Below are 6245 nucleotides of genomic sequence, written 5' to 3' on the forward strand. Positions count from 1 at the left end.
ATGAGCTGCCCCAGGACAGGGCACTGGGGATGGATGAGCTGCCCCAGGAGCTCCCCAGTGCTGGAGCAGACTCTGCTGCTGGCACTTGCTGGCTGCTGGGCCCTGCTGTCACTGCTGTCCCCCAGAGGAGCCTTCCCCTGTCTGAAGTGCCAGATCTGTATCACCAGCTGCTCTCCAAGGCCTGGCAACGCTCAGTCTCAGACTGCAGACATTGCTCCAAAGAGTGACTGCAGGGTTTTTCCTGTCTCTGGTGCTACATCAGTGTGAGCAGCAAGCCGTGGCTGCTTTGATAACGAGCTTGCATTTACACAGCACCTGTCAGCTTGAAGGGAGCTCTGCTAAGTCAGCCCCAGCTGACAGAGCCCTGTCCAGGCTCTGCACGGCTCTGCCAGCCTGGCTGCTGCCTCATTACGTGCCTTGCCTCACTGGATGGAAAACTGTTACCCAAAGTGTCCTTCACACAGGGAAAAAGAACAAATGGATGAGTAATATGTGCCTTGTGGTGCTGTGAATGTCCCCAGCATGTCTTTAATACCCAGATTTATTTGTGTCCTCATGCCCTGGCCTCTCCTGCCCTGCAGAGGGAGGCTGGAGAGCTCAGGGGAGGAAGGAAGGCAAAAATGCTCCAATGGATCTTCAGCAGAAGCGCAGAACTCTGCCCTCCACACCTGGGGCAAGGCAGGACCCCTTGTTTTATTGATTTTAGTTGGTAAATACACAAAGCTGTGTGTTTGTCATCCACTTGTGCTTGACATGTGAGACTTACCCTGGTGCACTTGGATTCCTTGTTTTGCTGGAACAACAAAGGAAAAAACCTTCAAATTGTTCCCAGTGTCCTTGTCACCCACCACCAGAGCTGCAAAGAGTGGCTTGCTGAGCTCCCAGAGGTTCTGAGGGAAAGCCCTTCAGGAAAAGCAGGTGTTAAGGGCTGGGTTGGATTCTCCGAGCAGCCTGGGATGGTGGAACCTTGAAGATCCCTTCCAAACCAAACCATTCTATGAAAAGCTGCCAGGACTGGTTCTGGTGCTGATGAATTTCAAGAGATGAAGGACGAGATGGACAAGAAAGCACAGAAAGCTGCACCAGGGCAGGGCTGGCCAGAGCCCCATCTGCAAACCTCCTGTGCTCTGGGCTGCAGCTGGAACGGTTTGGTTTGAGCTCGAGGGTGAGCTCAGCACTGAGCAGGACAACCTGGTTTGTGAGATATTCAACCAGGAGTGGCTCTGGGAATAAACACCAGAGACTGGCACTGCTGAGAGGAGAGCTCAGCACCAGGGCAGGGGGAGATGGTGGCTGTGGCTTTGCTCCCTCCTGTGCTCTGTTCTTGTAGGAAAAACCATCAGCAAGAGGCTCCTGAATACTTTTCCAAACAGAGAGAAGGGACAGGCAGCTGAGAAATAATAAAGGACAATAAATTCCTGAAATCTGCTACTAACTCTACCAAGGCGAATAATACATCCTGATGGGAGCGAGACGTTATTTGGTTTTTTGTTTTAAATTTGCCAAATTTCATTTCTTTTTGCATTTGTCTCAGGGAGGTGAGGACTTTGAAAAGGCAATTACAAGTGGTGAATGATTAGCGTTAGATGTGACACATTTATGCATCAAATATGTTTAACTGCATTAACCTTCAAGGAATTTACACTGACACCTTGAAAGATCTATCCTGTGCTCAGCCTGAAAAATCTGAGTTCTCCCTCAACTTCCATCTTATTTACATTCATTTTATTACTAAATAAATGGGTCTAAAATATTAATGGAGTTTTTACAGGTTCTGAGGGTGGTGTGGCAGGGGATTTGGAGGGAAGGAGGCACGGCTGGGATTCTGTAGGGAGGGATTTTTGAGGGAATGCACTGGTGCAAGTGCACTGAAGCAAGGTTCATTTCTGGTTTCTTCCCTGGCTGTCCCATCCTGGCAGGAAGATGACTGAAGGGATGAGGTTACAGAGCTCATTTATCCACTTTAGGGTTTAATTTCCTGCTAATAAGGTATTTAAACCTTCCAGAAAGCAGCTTGTGGTCTTTGTAGACTTTTAATCTTTACATATGATGCAGAAAGGAAGTACATGCTGGCAGAGGGTGCTTACTGCGGATTTTCAGGAGGTACTCGGGTCACTGCAGAGCTCCTCGTCTGCTCCTCTCTGTTTGCAGTGTGGTCTCTGCTGGTGTACCCCCATTTCCAGTGGTGCCCCCCTCTGCAGGGCAGCAGCTCCTCGGTGCTGGCTCAGCTCCATGCCTCTTGTGCTTCACTCCACTGAAATCTGGTTAGCTACGAGACAGACTCCGGTGGAATGAAGGACAACAGAACCCATGGATGTCCTTCCTCACTGCCCTGGAGACAGACTCTGGTGGGATGAAGGACAACAGAACCCATGGATGTCCTTCCTCACTGCCCTGGAGACAGACTCCGGTGGAATGAAGGCCAACAGAACCCATGGATGTCCTTCCTCACTGCCCTGGAGACAGACTCTGGTGGGATGAAGGCCAACAGAACCCATGGATGTCCTTCCTCACTGCCCTGGAGACAGACTCTGGTGGGATGAAGGACAACAGAACCCATGGATGTCCTTCCTCGCTGCCCTCGGAGCACGGGCAGGGTTTGGGGTGCTTGGGGGTGTTAGGGAGGCCTGGCTGGTCAGGTGTGTGTGGAGGTGTGCGCTCGGAGCTTGGAGGGGTTCTCTGGGCTGAAATCCTCCTTTTCCTTCCCCCCACACATCCCTGGTGCTCACCTCTGTAATTTAGCCTGGAGCACAGCAGCCACTTTGGCCACTTTGTCCCGTTCCTTGTGGGAGCAGCTGGCCCCGGGATGTGGCACATATTACTCATGTTCTCCATCTACTGAGGGCCCTCCAGCCACCAGGAGCTGGCAAATTAAAAACCAAAACCAGGAGCTCCTGCAAATTAACTGCTCAAGGCGGTGCTGTTGTCTTTCATGGTTTTACAAGGGAGGTGCGACCAGATGATGGCCAGGGTCCCTTCGGCCTTAAACCCTGAATTTACAAACCCAAGGAATGCCTGGAGGCGATCTGCCTCAAGTGCTGGAGCTTTTTAAAGACCTCTGGCCATCATGGGAGTGAGTTAAGGTACTGCTTCCCTTTAGCCCAGATAGGGGAGAGGTAATCCCATTAATTTGGGAAGCCCCGACAAAGCAGGGAACTCAACCCTGTCCCAGCAAGGCTGCCCCTGTCTCTTCTGGGAGATGGGTCCTGGATTTCATGGGACTTCCCTGGGGCACCATCAAGTTTTGAATAGTTAAAAATGCTCTAAAAGGTGTGCAGCCTCTTCCTGAGAGCTTCCCATCTGTGAAAGAGACAAAAATAATGAACATTAAGGCTATTAGGAATATTCCCTCATCAAAGTCCAACCCATCCCTTCATCTGTGCAGTGAAGATATTTCTGAGATTCCTGCAAAGGAATCTGATTATAGATTAAATATTTTACCTTATATATAGATAAAATTAATAAATAAGAATATAATGCATATTCTTAGCATTGCATTTTGCTTCTCCTCTAAAGAACCACAATCACCAAAACAAATCTACATCAAAACACACAAATTCCATGAATGAAATGGAAATTCTCCACATCCCAACAAGGAATTGCAAACGGTGTTTCCAGTTTGGGTGGCTTTGCCAAATGAAGCTCCCAGTTCCTCCCTCCTGGGAACCCCGGGGCTCTCAGGAGGGTCCAGCTCTCACTTTTGGCAGGTCTCCCACGCTCTTGGAGAACTTCAGATTTCCAATTTTAATTGGCTTACACTTCCCAGCTTGGGAAAAGAGAGGTTAGGGCGCAAAACTTGCCTTGAAGGCGAACTGCAACGTTTGCGTGCACTTGAATTTAAAAAAAAAAAAACAAAACCACCCAAAACCCCAGCCCACAAACCCCAGCGCGGAGGTGCTGATGAAAGATTTAGCAGAACAAATAGTTCGGGGTGTTTCTCTCTCGCTGTTAAAGGCAGAGCTCGGAGCCTCTCCCCGGCTGTGTCAGGACTTGTCGGGAGCTTTGGGTAAGCCCTGAGAAAGGGTGGCCTCGGCAGGAACCCATCAACCGAAATTCCTCCGTGCAATCCTGCCCGCTTTGAAACGCCTTTTATCGGGCAAGTTGGGACGGGCTCGCCCCTCAATGCCTCTGCTGAGCTGCGGGGCATTAACCCCTGGGAGCCCGGCAGGCACCGAGCCCAGCTGCAGCCTCCCTCGGGAGCAGCTCACATCGTTAAATCAAAGTGCTCATCAGCGGAATCGCACATCAAATCAATGCTAATAAAAACCCGAAATACCAGCCCCACCTCCAACGGCTCCCCTCACTCCTGAGCAGCCAATTTAAAGTGTGGGGAGTTGGGGTTTTTAAATTTTAATGAGATACCCCTTGATTTTTGCTTTTTGCTGGGGAGAAGTGTTGGGGGTCAGGCTGCAGCTTCACCTGAACAGCAGCAAAGGTCTGGTGCATCCTCACAAGGGCAAACCTTCAGCTAAAGGTCAGCTAAAATTGTGCTGGACTTGCCTGAACTTTAACGTGAGCAAACATTTCTGTGTTCCTTTGTCTGTGGGGGAGCCAAGGCAGATGCTCTGAGCATTGAAAGGGCTCTGCCTTCTCCCCAGGGATGGCAAACTCTGCAAACTCAGTGCCATGCCCTGTGTGCTCTGAGAAGTGCCAGGAGCTCCCCATCCTGAGAGAAAATACAAAATAAATTCTGTCCCTGGGTAGGGGCTCAGCTCTGACCCCCTGAATTCCAGAGTCAGCCCTTCACAGCCCCATCCAGGTGTGGTGCCCAACAAGAGCCTTTGGGCTGCTCCTGCTCATTCAGGGGTTCCATTATTTCCCTGCCTTTATCAGACATTATCCTCTCACTTCCCCAAATGTTTTCCTTGCAATTGGCTGCTATTTCTTTCAAAAGGGAAATTTCTCTTGGTTTTTGAGGAAGTTTTACCCCATAAGAATCAGTTACATTTGAAATTGGCTTTACCCCTTGCATTGCACGTGGAGAGGAACCTGATTGCTCAGCAGCACTGAGGTCCAAGCTTCTGATTCTCTCTTGGAAAGTGAGAGAAGCCTTTGGACACTTTTGCTGGAACTCAACAGCCAACACAAACAAGAAATCCACAGCAAGGGGCAGGGGCAGCCTGAGCCCCCAGTCCCTCTGATCCCAGAGACCAGGAGGGAGCTCACCCAAAGTAAGCATCAGCATCCCATAGCACCACATCACAATGACTTTGGACCTCAAAGACCTTGGCAAACTCAAACTAAAGCAGAATAAAATCATCTCCATAAGGCAAGCTACCAAGTGTGACCACTTTCCAAATGTTTCACTTCTTAGGATACCAATGGATAGGGAACAATTTTAAGTGATTTACATAGAAAATCAGGAGAAGAGCCAACCGATTGAAAAGAAGTTAAATCCTTACAAATGGTGGCCTGGACAGCAGCTCAGGTCTGGTATTTGTCGCACCAGTGCAAGTCCAGAGCAACTGCACAGTTGTGATTGAACCTGAGCGTTCTCAAACAGCAGCAGCCTCCACATTCCCGCTGCTTTGGGAACGTCTCCTCATGTACCATCAACTGCAGCTTTCAATACCTGTACTAGGACTTAAAACATCCCAGGAACTGCTTAGGAAGGTCCCGCTTTTCCTTTCAGAAACCACATCCTGGCCTCTGCTGCCCCACAGCCAAGGGCAGCTCCTTGGTGTTTGTAGGGAACGAGCTGCCGCCTGCCACAGGAGCGGGTTAATTAGGGCAGCTCGTTAGCGCAACCTGCGCCTGCGTCCCCCAGGTGTCCCCATCCCTGCCCAGGTGGCCCCCGGGCACGCCCCTGGCCCAGGTGTCCCCGAGCCCTCCGGACACTGGAGGGTCGCTCACTCACCTGGCTCTGCCGAGCACGTCCCAGTCCCGTCCCGCGGCCGCTGAACTCCAGCCAAAGCAACAAAACCAGGTTGGGGACACGGGGGACCGAGCTGGGGGCTCGGGCTGTGCTTAGAGCAGACCCCGGGGGCGGGGGCCCGGCACAGCGCGGTCCCATCCCGGCCCCCGCCGGGCCCGCAGGTGCGGCTTTATCCCCGCGCTCACCTGCGGCCGCAGCCAATGGAGCTGCGGGCTCCTCCCTGCCCGGCCCGGCCCGCCCCGCGCTCCAAAACCTCCCGAACGGCCCCAAAACTCGCCAGCCTGCCCTGCTGCTCCTCATCCTGCGCTCCCGGGGCTTGGTATAAACCCAAATGTTAATCCAAAGTGTAGGAGAGCGTTTTCAATATGTC

The 6245-nt window shown here is 51.5% G+C and overlaps 1 long non-coding RNA gene across 1 annotated transcript; it reads right to left on the bottom strand.

Moving 5' to 3' along the window:
* Nucleotides 1-2014: 2014 nt before the first annotated feature.
* On the bottom strand, nt 2015-5997 carry LOC132083339 (uncharacterized). The gene is made up of 2 exons (XR_009419919.1): nt 5858-5997; nt 2015-3300 (listed from the first exon to the last, which is right to left on the bottom strand). It is a non-coding gene; the product is annotated as an uncharacterized LOC132083339 (long non-coding RNA).
* Nucleotides 5998-6245: the final 248 nt, after the last annotated feature.

The sequence above is a fragment of the Ammospiza nelsoni genome, chromosome 23 (assembly GCF_027579445.1).
Source record: "Ammospiza nelsoni isolate bAmmNel1 chromosome 23, bAmmNel1.pri, whole genome shotgun sequence".
Classification (NCBI taxonomy): Eukaryota; Metazoa; Chordata; class Aves; order Passeriformes; family Passerellidae; genus Ammospiza; species Ammospiza nelsoni.